We start from the raw sequence: 16,795 nt of genomic DNA, 5'->3' as shown, positions 1-16,795 counted from the left end.
AATTCATTAGACACGTTGCAATTTAGATGGTTTGCTCGATCAATAAGGCTTTTCATCTTAAGGACATAAGATGAAATGGATTGGGAGTCATCCATCCGACATGCATGAAGCGCTCGGACCGTTTCAAAGCGCTCGACACGAGCTTGTTGAAGGAACATCTCCTTCAACTGTGTGATCATGTCATATGCACTATGATGCTCGAAGTCCTTTTCGAGTTCGGGTATCATAGTCCCAAGCATGAGGCAAGAAACTTGCAACGAATCGGTGCAATATTTCTCCCAATAGGCCATGCCTTCCGTATCATCCTCGTCCGGTTGATCGGGAATGGGGTCTTCCAACACATACGCCCTATCCTCAAGTTTGAGGACAATTCTTAGATTGCGAAACCAATCCATGAAGTTCGTATGGTTAAGTTTTTCTTTTTCGAGGATTGACCTCAACGATAGGTTGTTAAAGTTGATTGGTGCGTTTGGAATGTTGTTGTTATTGGCGGCCATCTACAAAATTTAACAAAGTTGTTTAAGTATCAATTTTAATTTAACAATCAATACCCTTTAAATCCAATTGATATTTATTAAATTTTAGAAACCAACGGTAAACCAAATTTCGGTTAGGTGACCTTTATCCGTCATTTGATTTAGCTAGGTAGTCATTGTATGACAATTGCAATCCTTTTGCAACTTCTAAGTTATGGAATCATGCAATCCTTTTGCATGGCATATTTATCCCATCAACGCCTATTTGTTCCTCATGCTTCGGTGACCCTAAGTTCATGATTCCCAAATCAAGTCATCCTACTTGTGTAAACGTGTAAATCTAACATACAAGTGGTTAGGTGACCTTTATCCCACAAGTGTGCCAAATTTACCTTAATCATATTAGTTTGCTCATAACGGTTAGGTGACTTTTATCTCATTATGAGTTCCCTAATATTTTTAAGTGTCACACAAAAGGATGGCGTTTAACTTGTTTGCCTTGTTAATAAGGGATTTTAAGTTTTCATTAATTCTAGTTTGAGAAAACTTTTACACCATACACCAACATGCATTTAGTGTATGGTTTGTATGAAAATCCATTTTCATGTCTTGTAATTAAGCCAATTACATGATTTAATATAAACCATTTTATATGTGTTTTAATAACCATTTATTATGTATTCTTATTAACCGTTTATTTATGTCCTTTTGCCATTTCAATTTAACCATTTAAATTGTCGTTTTGCATGTTGTTAATAATGTTTAATTTAACCAATTAAATTGCCATTTTGCTTGTTGTTTTACTTGTGTGATTAACTTGTAGCACACAAACATGCAATTCACAATCATACAAAAAACAACCATGCATGCAAAATAAATATGTTCACAATCAAGCCAATTTGGTAGACATTTGTTTAGCCGAAAACAAATGCCACCGGTAAGGGTTATAACATAAAGTATGAGATTTCAAATCTCCCACTTAATCTTGCATCCAAATGCATGTGTTCTTCCTTTGCTCCATCTTGTGCATCTTCATTCTCTTTACAAAAAATATATCCTAATACATTTTTCTCTAGAAAATGAAATACAACCTAATCTATTTTACATACCAAATATAAAATAAATTACATAACAAATGAATGAATAAATTACATGCCAAAAGAATAATTAATATTACATACCAAATGAATAATTAATCAACCAAATAAGCATGCAACCAAACACAAGGTCAAGGCTTAGATTGTGAACATTTACATACAACCAAAATATGACCAAAATGGAAGAACCCAAACCCACTTTTGGGTCTCCCAAATTCGGCCAAAACATACACCCACCCAAAACCGAAAATTTTTGCATTCTACTATCATGCATGTTCATAAAATGCAAAAATCTAGCGGGTTTAAAAAACATCTCGAAGCATATTTCAACAACTTCGGCTCTAGATACCATTGTTGGGATTTAACAAGTTTCATGATACATAAAACCTTTTAAGAATCAAATTAAAGCGGAAGCATGTTGTTATTACCATTTAAACTTGTTAATCTTTAACCAATTAAAGTTAAATCCCAATTAGGATCAAGTTATGAAGTATGCTTACAAACTACAAGCAAGTAAAGAGTTTATACCTACTCCAAGCTTGTAAGTGATGATGAAGATGTTGAAGAATGGAGCTTTAAAATGAACCCTCAAGTGTGCAATACCCTAATCCTTTGATGAACCAACACCACCCTTTAAGTTAGTTAAGATTTAGACACTTAACTAGCTAATTAACCAAGCTTAAAACCCTTTTATTTGCACCCAAAATTCTGATCAGCAGCAACTAGAAAGATGATGGTGAATGGAGCCTCAAAACTATGAAACCTCAAGAGATAATACCCCAAACTTTTACCCAACACCTAATACTATGGTTAGGATTTATTGACACTTGAAGATAAGCTTCCAAACAAGCTCAAGGACTCTCTATTCTAGCTCTAAAATTCGGCCAGAATGCAGCAAGTTTGAAAAAAAAGAGTGTTTTTGCATGTATGGATGTATTATGTATTCTCTCTTTAGTCAAGGACTTGATACCCATGTACCTTAATACTTGTGTTATGTTAAAAGTAACAAAACAAGCATGGGATGCTTGTCTTGGAGTCCCAAAATCTGCATTCCACTTCACATGGGTTTTATATAAAATAACCCTTTTATTTTTATAAAACTTGTATAAAAAAAAAACATGACTTGTTAAGTTACATACATATTTATTTTATAAACCTTTTATAAAATATAACACAATGTATTGTTTATTCTTATAAACAATTAAGTTCTTAATTTACAAATTATCCAAATAATTTATCTCAAGTAATAATATTTTAGAGAACAGATTTTCAAAAATCCAAGTGTCGCGTATTGATTTAATGATCCATTCATTAAGATCAAATACGATTAAGGTGTCGGTAAGCTTGTTATTGGGTATGACCCGACTTGGATCATAACATATTAGCCACATTAATTAAATATGTCTCTCGAGCATACGAAAACCTTCATGGAGAAAGCTTTATACGGTCTGAAGCAAGCACCACGTGCATGGTTCGAGACCTTAACAAAGTATTTGCTGGACAATGGCTTCTCTCGTGGAACGATTGATACAACGCTATTCATCCGTAAAAACTACGGTCACATTCTCTTGGTTCAATTTTACGTTGATGATATTATTTTTGGTTCCACGTCCCCGGCCTTATGCAAAGAATTTGGTGACCTTATGGCCAGCAAATTCGAAATGAGCATGCTTGACCAGTTAACTTTCTTCTTGGGGTTACAAGTAAAACAATTACCAAATGGGATTTTTATTAGTCAAACAAAGTATATCAATGATATGCTAAAACGTTTTAAAATGACTGCTTTAAAACCAATGACAACCTCAATGAGGACTTTACAGGATGCTGATACTAATGGGGAACCCTTTGATATTACGCTTTATCGAAGCTTGGTTGGTTCTTTAATGTATCTGACTGCAAGTCGACCAGACATTACACTTGCCGTAACTGTCTGTGCTCGCTTTCAGTCCAACCCTAAGAAATCTCACTCCAAAGCGGTTGTTAGGATTTTTCAATACCTTAAAGGTACACCTAACCTTGGGATCTGGTATCCTCATGGATCCGATTTCAATCTCACTGCTTATACTGATGCGGATCATGGTGGTTGCCATGTTGATAGAAAAAGCACATCTGGATCAATTCAGATGTTGGGGAATAGGCTAGTTGGTTGGTCATCCAAAAAGCAGAACTGTGTGTCTTTATCAACAGCTGAGTCTGAGTACATTGCTGCAGCTCATTGTTGTTCACAAGTTTTGTGGATGCAAACTCAACTCTTGGACTATGGCTTTAAGATTTCTAAGACCCCGATCTATTGTGATTCACAAAGTGCTATTGCAATAACAAGCAACCCGGTTCAGCATTCTAAAACTAAACACATAGATATTCGTTATCATTTCATTAAGGACCATGTAGAGAAAGGGGATGTAGAATTATACTTTGTGCCTACTAAAGTGCAATTAGCTGACTTGTTCACTAAACCTTTAGATGAACTTAGGCTAAAATTCTTGACCAAAGAGATTGGCATGGTAGAGTATAGTGCTTGATATTCCTTAGATCTGTTGGGACTTATTTTTGGGATCTTGTGTTTAGGGGGAGTAGATACTTTCTAGGGGGAGCAACTAAGTTTCAGTGCTTTAGATAATTTTTCTTTAAGGGACTGCCTTTAGATTAATGATAACTTCCTAGGTACATTTGTTCAATGGTTACGCAAGGGGAGGTAACTCATTGATATCCTATTTCAAGGGGGAGTTAATTCATTTTCTTGGGAATATAATCAAAATGCTGATTTACTTTCTTGTATATCACATTTTGAGGGGGAGAAAAAGGGAGAAAATGAGAAAATTATTCAAAAATATTGTTTTTTTCAAAAAGTGAATTAAAAATTTCTTTATTTTTATCTGAAATAATTCACTATGGCTTGTATACATCTCAGTATGCAACCCGTGTTAACAATTGGTATCACTGAAGATTTGTACTTTGTATAAAATTCAAAGCTCTTTTGAGTACAAATCTTATTTTAAAAAATTCATAAAAATTGGAAAGGATAAAATCCAAAAATATTTAAATTTTACTGAATAAATGCTATTTTTAGCATTTTACCGAGTCTGACAACCAACTGCACAGATTCAGTAAGTTCAAAGTTTTCAAAAAAAATTGTCTCAGAATTGTTTTTCATGAAAAGATTAAAATGGATTTCAAGAGGAAAAATCAATTTGTTAAGATTTGGAGTTAAATTGTTAATGTTTTGAAAAATTGGACTGAATTCGGTATATTAGGCCCATTCTGTAAAGCCCATTCGGTATTTTACCTTCGGTATCTATAAAAGGAGAGTCAAAGTCAAACATTACTCTTACTGTTATTAATTACCTACCGAGTCTGTTGATTATACCGAATCTGTCTAATTCTACCGAGTTCGTCATTCTGTTTCTTCAAATTCTTGGTAATTATTCATTTTAATCAATGTTTAAGATATATAATTGTAGATCTGAGATAATTATGTTTTTATCAACCAGAAAAGTTCAAAATAACTGGATTATGACCTTTAATTTTTGAAATCTTGTTGATTATACCGAGTCTGAGTCGAGTTCAATTAATCTTTGATTAAACTCAATTGATTTTGAAAATCAACATGAAATCTTGTCTAATCTGAGTTAAATTGACTGATCTATCATTTGACCGAGCCTGATTACATGTTTAATTGCTTATTTGATGGATTCTGTATCTACCGAATGTGTTCTTATCCTGATACCAAATTTGTTCATACAATTAACATGTTAATATGCTTATAATTGAATGGTTGATTGATCATGGTTGTGAAATTACATGATATATGATAGAATATGCATGTTTGAGTGACTTTCTGTTAATTGTTAAAGATACCGAATCTGGTTTTCCTTCTTGATACCGAGTCTAAAACTTGGTACCTTGAAAGTTTCTAATTTATATCTTCAAACACTTAACATGTTTATTCTATATTTTTCTGATATGAAAACTCAAGCTTATTTGGTTACAGAATCTAAAGTTTGCATAACTACCGAATCTGCTTGAATTGTGCTGAAATTGACTAAGTGTTATATAATTGACTTTGCTCGATGATTTTGTACTAAGATGAATATCATATGAATGTCATGGTTGTCAATTATTTGTTCATATTTGAGAATAAAAGTCTTTTATATTTTTGAAAAATCATAAAAATCTTAGAATTTAAAAAATATAAAAAGGATTTCAAAGGCAAATAAGAATAGAGATATATGCTTTTTGTTAAATATCTTGTGGTCTTCTATTTCTTATCTTTACAGCTAAATGGCGAACAATCACTTTATCAACTCTGAAACCAATATTCCCTGCAAATATTGGACTGCAATTCTAAAGAGGCATATTTATGGCCTGCTCTGAGCTCCACAGTTAGTGTGCCAGAAACAAACTTGGATATTCTTAACAGATCAATCAGATTTGTGGAGGCCACACAACCAAATGCTACTAATCCACAGGGCGAACCAGCCAGATTTGAATTTAGACTGAGGGGAGTACAAGGATTCAGGAGTTTCACAAAAGCTGACTTCAGGAGGATATTCAAACTTCCTCTTGTACAGAATGCTCCTGCTTTTCCTGCTACTTAGCAAATGATGACTTCTGTCTTTGATCTTGGTTATGTTGGAGCTACCAATGTTCCACCAGCTAAGTTTCAGAAGAAATATCTGCATTCAAGGTGGTATGTGATCTTCTCAATCATCAACAGATGCTTGTTGATGACAAGAAGTGGATCTGATAGCTTAACTGTGCCGATGCTCAAACTTTTCTACTCATTCACAAGAGTAGAGAATCCTGATTATGCAGAACTTATTTGGGATTTGGTTCAAGCACAGGTTGAAAAGCCAAGGGGTTCATACATCCCTTGCGAAAGGTTTTTCTGTATCTTTATCCATGATGCTATCAATGCTTGCAGAAATGCAAATATCTTTGTACCAGGTACACATGGATTACAGATGAAAAGGTTTGGAGAGCTGAAGATGAACACCCCGATGGTGTCTGATAATCAATTCAATGCCGATTTCAAATTGGCTAGTGAGGCTAGCTGAACCCCAAGACGCTCGTATGCGTTCTTATTTTCAGGCTGTAGGAATACCTCTTCCGAACCCGGTACAACAAGAACAAGTTGAACCTGCCGTGGTTCCAGACCCAGAGGTTGTAGAGGAACCTGTAGTTCAACCACCCGGGCCAGCTAATCCTCTACTTAGGGTAAACCTCAAACGATCTAGGGTAGCACACCAAGCTCAACCCGTGAGGATCAGGGAACCTAGTCCAACTAGGATTGAACCAACCTTTTCCATAACACCCGAAGTAAGAAGTGACACTTCAGCAACAGCATCTGAATCATCTCCTGAACATTCTCCTAAGAGGACTCGATACATGCCTGATGAGATGATTCAGACTCCACCAACCCAACGAGTAACTAGATCTAGGACTTCGACACCCATCGTCCACCAAACAGTTACTCCAACCAGTGTTGATACGGACCAAGACCTAGAACCAATTAGGTCACCCTCACCTATCTCCGTATCACATTCAAGAATAACAGTAAGCCCTACGCTAAATGAAGCACAAGCTTCGGTAGGCAAGAGATCTAAACGCACGGATGGTAAAACGACCACAAAGCCCATCCAATCTAAACAGGACTTAATAATAAATCCTACAAAGCAAGGTACTTCGGTATCTAAGGAAGTAAAGTCTTCCTCTACAGTAAAGTCTGCGTTGACTCAATCGATTGAGGAAACTCAATCATTGAAGTCCAGAACGGCCGAAGGGGAGCCGAAAAATCTTGAAAAGGCACCCTGCGTATTGGTTGAAAATCCTCCTGTACCTCAACGTACAACAGGGTCTCGAGGTCCGGCTTATCTTGATGAGGAAGATCTGCCGCGTCCCATGGAAACGAGTCAACATGACAATCCTTCGGGATATTTATCAGACTTCCAGCAGACTGTTCCCTTGGTTCATGAAAGTGATCCATTGGTTCAAACCACTTCTCTTCCGGATTCTGAATCTCAGGGTCTGGAGGAAGAGTCTTTAACTGAAAGAGATGTGCCACCTCATGGTATATCAATGATTTTAGGAGTCGGGGATAGAAATATCTCTGCGAGAACTAAACAGACGGGTAGTTCTACTACTTTGTCAGAGTCCCATGAGACCAAAGTCATGGAGGCGGATGCTTCGAAAGAAACTTCACCGGTGACAACTCCGGTTGTTACCCAACCTCCATCAGAAGGGGATAACACGAATCTGACTAGTAGTACGTACAGCCCTACATATAAGAATAACACCGCACAATCATCCTTACCTGCCCTCACGGCAACTCAAACACTTCCACCGACATCGCCTTCAACAGTTGCTGCTGATGCTGCTTTTGTTCATGGTTACACTGTTGTTTCACCAACAAGGTCACCTTCTCGAAGTTCAAATAGATATGGATTACAATATCTTTCTGACAATGAGGTGGAGGAGCTCTATCTTGCTGAGTTTGCTAAACGAATTGATCTTGATGAAGTTAGTGAAACTATGATGATTTATCTTGAGCAAGCAAGGATAGTATATCCTTTATCTCCATGCAAGTCACCTGGACCAATTCACATGCCTGATCATGATGATTTCAATCCCGACAATCTTCATGAGAGGGAGAATAGACAAGGTGGTTATCGGTCCAATGTTTTTCAAAGATCAACTTATGAAGCTGGTACATCTAGTCAACAGAAGGATAAAGATGTTGTTGATATATCTGATTCTAGTGATGAAATTGAAGAAATTCAGTGTGAAAGTTTTCTAGATGAATCGGAAAGTTAGAGAGAGGGTGACTCAGGAATATTAATGATTATGGATTCAGCTGATCAATCAGAGAAAGAGTTAACTCAAGAGGACAATCAAAACTTTGACAACATTGAAGATATTTTAAAGGGGTCATCGAGTGTCGCCAATGAATTCAATGATCATCAATTTGTTAATTTGATATCTCCAACTGACGAATTTGGAATACACTTCGAAAAGGAGATTTTCTCTAATGGCAAAGAAGATACCACGACTCCTCCCGATTTGAATGTTCCTTTTCAAATTGCAGAGATTGTTCTTGAACGTGATGCAAATTACCAACTGAGTGAGGATGAAGAGAAAAGTATTCTTCGTTCTCCATTCATTGAACAACAAGCATATAGAATTTATGGAGATTTTGATCTCGTCCTTTCTGCATCAATGAGTGTTCTGGGTGCTTGGAAATATCATAAGAAACCAGAATTTCTCAAAGCTTATCTGAGTGTTCGTGACAAATTCAAATTGAAGAATGAAGAGAAACTTCAAATTCAGTGGAGTTCAGAGATTAAAAGCATAAATAAGATTTTGATGATTAATAAGGATAGAGTGAAGATGCCATTGTTTCAAGTTACAAGAATGGATGATGAGGATTACCAATTCTCAGAAGCGGATTTTGATAAACTGAAGATGGATGACATTATTTTCATTTATAACTATCTGATTAACTTGAATGAATCTGCAATGATTTATCATGCTACTTCAATGAAGGCAGTCTACAGGTTTATTCTTGATTCGATGAGATGGATGTCAGTTCATGATTTTCAGTTGGGATTGGAATCTGGACACAAAAAGCTCGGAATCAAACCACCAAATCAAGTGATTGAAGAGCTAAGATACATGTCCTTACTTGAAGTGAGCGACTGTCCATATGGGTTTGTATTTGTCAATTCTCACTATACAAAGATCTTCATCAGAGTCTCAGATTTCAGAAGATACTCAGACGGAACGTTGATGTATGCTTTCAAGTACATGAGATGGAGATTGATTAATAACTGCTATTCAACTGAAGACATTGAGATTGTCAAATACATTCTCACAAGATTAAAAAGTCGTCTCAAAACAAGAGTGAATATACGAAGATATGAGAATCTCAAGGGATTCAAATCTAAAGTTCACTTCAGAGGAACAAAGTTCCTTTAGATGTTTTAAAGAGGATTATGTTGTAAAGTTCACATTTAACACTAAGGGGGAGATTGTTAGGACCCCGAAGTTGTATAGTGTTAATGTGAAAATAGCTTAAATGAAGGTTCCTTAGAAGAGGGCTATATAAGGAACCTATGTAGTCCTAATTAGATAGCCATTGCATTGTAACCGAGTTCTAGAAGCTGTGGAATATAATTGTATCGATTCTCTCTAATACTGAGTCTCATTCCTATCTACCGAATCTCTCTTTATCTTATCATTTCTCTCAATCTCAACATGATCTGACCTATCAGATTTCTTCTCCTCCAACCCTTAATTTCAGAGATTTCTCGTGAACGTCAATTACGGCCTTGGCAGAATTTAGGAATGGTCTGCCAAGAATGAGTGGGACCTTCGTGTCTTCCTCAATATCCATACTGACGAAGTCAACGAGAAACGCGAACTTATCCACTCTAACTAGGACATCTTCAGCTATTCCCCGAGGAATCTTAACTGATCTGTCCGCGAGTTGGATAGTCATTCTGGTTGGCCTTAAGTCATTTAATCCTAGCTTCTTGAATAATGAATAGGGCATTAGGTTTACACTGGCTCCTAAGTCTGCTAACGCATTGCTAATTTGGACATCTTGTAGGTTGCAAGGTACCGTAAATCTTCCTTATCTCCTAACTTAGGGGGAATTCACTTAAGAGCAAGCTAACTATCTCTCTTAATCTCTCTTTGTTTGAAAGTAGTTCTTTGAAAAATTTAGCGCAGTTTGGTATCTCTACTAAAGCATCAACTAGACGTACATTCAAATGCAAATTCTTAATAATATCCCAATACTTAGCAAATTGCGCTTCTTGTTTTTCCTTTCTAATCCTACCTGGGAAAGGTATACGGGCGCGTGGAATAATTTCCGGGGCCTTAGGAGAGATAGGTTCCGGTGGATTGACAACTGGGTCAATTGGCGCAGGTTCCTTATCAGAAAAATCTTGTATGGGTATATTAACAGTTGTTTCCTTCCCTCCTCTAGTAATTACTAGGGCATCAAACTCACTACACTCTATATCAATTTTAGCGGTTAATCGTTTAAGCGTAAGCTGAAAATTAGTGATTAATTCTTCAAAAGTCTTTATCAAAGTGTCGAACTTGTTCTGGCATTCTATGACTTGAAGGTTTATCATATATTGCTTTTTCATAAATTCAACTAAAATTTCCTTAGAGTGGAGAGTAGGTTTGTGCAATGGGAAAATTATATTATGATCCGAGCTATTTTGCTGTTTTTGTGCCCATCTAGGGTAAGGATACCTTAGATTGGTTCTAGTAGCATCAGAGTTTTTAGGTAAACTTTAAAGAGTGAGGATGAGGTCTTGTAACCTGGTTTCCAGCATTTTTACCGTATGAGCGAAGACGTCATCCTTCTCAGCAGCTTCATTGTTCCAATCTTCCTGTTGTGCAGCTATTGTGTCCAAGAGATCCCATGCTTCATCTGCTGTTCGAGACATGAAATTGCCTTGCGAGGCCATGTCTAGGAGAGACTTATCATCCTTGGTCAAACCATTGTAAAGCGTACAGATTATGTCTTCCCGACTTAACGAATGATTCGGACATCTTTTAAGCATCATCTTTACTCTATTCCATGCTAGACACAATGACTCATTTTCTTTTTGAGAAAAGTTAGTGATGTCATTCCTTAAACAGGTTTGCAGGGAGGGTGGATAGAATTTGTTTAGAAATTTATTGGCTAATTCCTCCCATGTATGGATTGAATTTGGGTTAAGTGTGTCAAACCATGGTGAAGCGTGTGCAGAGAGTGAATATTGAAAAAGATGAAGTTTTAAAATGTTTTTCTCGTTTGATTCTTTCTTAAAAGAGTCAACCAGACTTATAAATTTGTTTATATGAAAGTTCGGATCGTCAGTCGATAATCCTTGAAATTTACAGATCATACTGACTAGTTTAATCATGTGTGAACAGATTTCGGGAATTCCTTCGGTTCCTAAGGTGATTGGTCCTCCTCTTTCCTCTAAGCATGACTTATGCATAGAAGCAAGGATGTCTTGTTGGTTCATTTTTAGATTTTCTGTTAAAAAAAACTTAAAAGTAACTTTTAGAAAATATTAATTTACTAAAAGGATCGATAATTTAATAAAAACAATTATTCTTGAAATTCGGTCGCTAATCAGATCGGATATCTTAACTGATAGGACTTCTCACGGATTACTTGTATCGAGGTGGCCAGGCCGACTACGAAAAGGCAGAATCCTTTTGGTTCCAATATAATTGGAGACTATTCGGAAAATCCAATAACCAAGTCCGTGTATAATTGTCTTTCTTAGACACCACCAAATAATACTTTATCTGTTTAAAATCTTTCTCGATCAAAATATTCGATGTTCCCCGGCAGCGGCGCCAAAGAAGAAGTCTCTTTCTGATATAGCCAAAACGGACAGTTTTATTCGTGCGGTGTCGTTAGGTTGCAGGGCGTCAGATTCGGTATAGCATGCAAAGATTTTCGTTTAATTTATATTTTGCGGGGCCTAAATTTACTTTTACTTTCTAAAGTGTAGAAGGTGTAAGTTAACCTAGTGTCGAATTTTATGCTGATTAACGAATTGAAGATCAAGTGGATAACTGTCTTTTAGTTAAATTACCTAGACAAAAGATAGTAGTTGATTTTAGCTAAACGTCCTAAATGCAGAAAAGTAAATAAAGTGGAAGGATATCCGGAGTATGCAGATCAGGGAAATGTTGATCAAGATATCAGAGTTGGGTTAGGGAAAGGTAATCATGCTTATGTTAAGACTATGCTTGGAATAATGTAGATCTGATTGGATGAGCCAATTACACAGACCTACTTAACTCTGAACTCTCGAAGTTCTCTTTGAGCAGTGAGAAGTATGTCACTTGGTCGTATAACTGAAGTGTAACAATACCTCGGAGGTTATCCTCAGTAGAGTATTAGGTTTATTAGTGAGTTAAGCTCTAATCCTAAACCTCGTTATCAGTTTAGGTAACAGAATAACAACATGCCGTGTTGATTGAACACTGATCACAAACGGAAGAAATCCGTCGGTTTAAGTTGGCAAAACCTTAGATGAAAACTCATAACCATTCCATCATACTAATGAGATCATAATAAATCAAACATTATACAGCATTACAGTTAACATACAGATAGTAAAGCAGATAGAAACCTAATGAATACCTAAACAGTTGATATGACTAAGACCTAGGGCAACAATCAGACAAGAACATGCAATAGGCTTGGGTCATACAGTAAAGGCACTAACTAGATCTTAACAGCTCCTAAGAGGTCTCTTCGAAATAGTCAATAGGCATACTAGGTTATTCATGTCTCAATTCCTAGGTTCCGTGTCCTAAAAGTGCATTAGATGCCTCTCGGGAACTCCGGCCATACCGAGTTCATAGAATCTTCAGATACAGTATAACCAGGGGTCTTAATCCTATGAAGTAGCTAATTTCATATAGGTGGACAAGTCCTTATCACAACCTAAGTTGGTCAATCCTTAAGATGCTAGAATACAAATCCATCAGACTTTCTAGTTCAGTATTATAACAGTAATCGTACTAAATTAACATAATTACGCTAACCCAAACTTCTATCATGGCAACATACAGATAAATTAAGCTATCATGGCAATATCAGAACACATTATTAAACATAAAAGGTAAGCATACATGTTTAATACAAAAGACAAGCGTTTCGGATAAAAACCTGAAAAGGCCGAACAAATCTGCCCGAGATCGCAGGGACTCGCCGGGATATCCTCCGGAAAATAAAAGCTAAGCTAACTACTACTAAAACTAACTAAAAGATTGAAAATATAAATTGAATTGCAAGTTGAGGGTGTGTTGGAATGGATGGAGAAGGCCCTTTAAATAGACTAGGAATTTGCCAAAATACGACTGACAGGCCGTATAGCAGCCCGTTTGGTGGCCCGTATTTGGTAGGCCTTTTTCATGGCAAGCCGTTTGGCAGCCCGTTTGGTGAGCCGTATTTGGCAGACCGTTTACATACTGGCAGGCCGTATGGCAGGCCGTTTGGCAGGCCGTTTTTGGTGCCTGGTCAGTCTGATTCACTGAATCGTAACTTGATTTCTCGTCTTTCACCGTTTTCGCTCTAGAATCTTCGTTTTAGCTCCATTTTGCTTGATTCTTTTTGCATCGCCTTTGTAATTACTTGATCTATAAAATCAACCTAAAAAGCGATAATTTTGCCGACAAAGTTTTAATCTTTATTGTTTTGGGGCTCAATTTAGGGGGTAAAAACGTGACTTTTTGCCCGATATCAGCGAGTGTCAAATGTGTTTTGGTTGTTTGTGACCAATTACTTTCATAACAAATCGTCATGATCTGCTTACTGTTGCACCACCAAATCTTCGGGTCTACTATATAAATACATATTAATATTTTCGGGAAAAAAGCGAGTTTATGAACTTGAAACAAAAACTAAAAAGCATAACCGAAATAAAACTCAGATTTGGATGAACTTTAATTTTTATAAGTTTCATTCTGAAGTTGAATTCATTAAGTTGCAAACCAAATATTGTTTTGTTTCGATGAGTGTGGATTCAAAAATAGGGATGACATCGGGTCGGGTTTAGGTAATCCCGGACCCGAACCCGATTAAGAAACCCGGCCCGAAACCCGGCCCGAAACCCGTCGGGTCTCCATTTACTTACATACTATTTGGTTTCGGGTTTTCCCACTGGTAAACGGGTATACCCGATTAGTCATTTTGTATCGATTTTTCAATAAGTTACCAAATCAAAATATCGGTAAATAACTTAACTACTTCATGTTTAAAGTACTATAAAATATCATATACAAAAAGTTGATTGAAAAGTTTCTAAAATACTTAAATACACAAAGTATATAAAATATCACATCTCGAAAACTTGCTGTATATGATTGATGTGTGCGAGGTGGTGTATAAAATAGTTTATATTTTTACAAGAAAATACTATTAAATACGATACAATTTTACATAAGATATTTATTTATTTATAGAATGGATATACCTAAACCTTGCTACAACACTTATAGGCAGTGTACCTAATCGTACAGTAGTGTAGTTTTTAGTAAGTCTGGTTCATTCCACATGGAGACTTAGCCAAGTTTAAAGCTATATTTTTAACTTATGATTGTAAAAATACAAAAATATATATAAGTAGTATTATTATTATAAAAGGCGGTTTTTACCATTTAATGACCGGTTTGTCGATTTTAAAACTTAAGTCGCAGTTAAAACCTAATGTAAAATATTAAATATATAAAAGACTTAAATTTAAAGCGTAAAGTAAATAACAATAATGAAATTGCGATAAATAAAAATGCGATAAATAAAATGACAATAAATAAAAGTGCGATAATTAAAAGTGCAATTAAATATGAAATAAAATAAATTATGCTTATTTAAACTTCCGTAATCATGATGTTTGACGTGTTGATTTTAGTTTATTCCCATGGGTTAATTGTCCTTTGTCCTGGATTATTTGATATGTCCATACGGATTTGTCCATAATAGTCCATCAGTCATAATCAAAAAATGCGGTAGTCTTCGTCAAATTATTCTTATTCCCGAAGTCAAATATTCCAACTAATTGGGGATTCGAATTGTAACAAGGTCTTAATACTTTGTTTAATGAATACACCAGGTTATCGACTGCGTGTAAACCAAGGTTTTACTACTTTGTTAACAATTACACCAATTACCCTTGAATGTAATCCACCCCTATTTCAACAAGTCTATTAACTATTAATCCAGTTCCGTGTCCGGTAAAATGAACAATTATTGGCATTTATAGATATCCCGCCCACCGTACCCAGTCAAGCGTATGTGGTTATATATAAATACGTCAAATTATAAGTCTATATATTAAATCAACGAGGTATCATTTAGTTAATATAAAGCACATTAATAGCCCATAGTCTAATTTCTACAAGTGTCGTTCTTTTATCCAAACCCCAATTATGGTCCAAAGCCCAATTACCCAATTTTAATATTTAGCCCAACATCACGATTACTTCGGCATTAAATAAGCATAATAATAACTTAGCTACTAGACATTAATTTAAAAAGGTTGAAAATAACTTACAATGATTAAAAATAACGTAGCGTTACACGGACAGAATTTTGACTTGCACCCTTACAACATTCGCTAACATACCCTTATTATTAGAATTTAAAATTAAAATAATAATATATATATATATATATATATATATATATATATATATATATGTATATATATATATATATATATATTATACGAGTGAGATAGAGAGATAGATGTAAAAGATATATAATCGATCACCAAACTGCGAATTTATAGGGGTGTGGCCTGACTTTTTGGGTCATGCGATCGCATGGCCAGCTGGGACAGCTCAACTTTGGTTGTTTTCTTCTTGCCAACGGTTTTATATAATAATATAATATATATATATATATATATATATATATATAATTTTAAGAATTAATTATATATTATATTATATTCATGTGCATAGTTGACTTGTAATTTTTAGTCCGTTGCGTCGAGCGTTGAGAGTTGACTCTGGTCCTTGTTCTGGATTTTCGAACGTCCTTGCGTACAATTTAATATCTTGTACTTTACGTTTTGCGTCTTGTACTCTTGTAATTTCGAGACGTTTCACATCAATAATTTGAACCACTTTGATTGTACTTTGTACTTTTTAGCTTTTTGGTCGTTTGTGTCTTCAATTCATCGAATCTGTCTTTTGTCTTCACCTTTTATTATTTAAACGAATATCACTTGTAAATAGAACAATTGCAACTAAAAGCTTGTCTTTCTTGAGTGATATTGCTATGAAATATATGTTCGTTTTTAGCATTATCAAAATATTCCCACACTTGAGCGTTGCTTGTCCTCAAGCAATATAGTCTTGAAATAAAAATACTAGAATCACTTCTTTATTCTTCACACTTTGTACATCAGTGATTTCTATACGGCGATATGAACAATGGTAGTAACATTGTGGTTTACAGTCCCACATGACTATGAAAATTTAGATCCTTAAGGAAATTGGATCTTTTATGAAAACATTTGATCTTTTGAAAATTAAATCTAGCTTTTACCCTAGATAAGTTTTCCGGAATAACCCTTCACCGGTGTTTGCTAATTATTTTTGTGGGATTGGTGGGTTTCAGATTTGAAAATTTTAGCTCAAAACTTACGGTTTTGTGTCACCCAGTTGCTAACCTTGTATTAGGAAAGCAAC

Source organism: Rutidosis leptorrhynchoides, chromosome 2, assembly GCF_046630445.1.
Source record: "Rutidosis leptorrhynchoides isolate AG116_Rl617_1_P2 chromosome 2, CSIRO_AGI_Rlap_v1, whole genome shotgun sequence".
In the NCBI taxonomy this organism is placed as follows: Eukaryota; Viridiplantae; Streptophyta; class Magnoliopsida; order Asterales; family Asteraceae; genus Rutidosis; species Rutidosis leptorrhynchoides.
The sequence above is the reverse complement of the archived record's forward strand: the minus strand, read 5'-3'. Positions refer to the sequence as shown.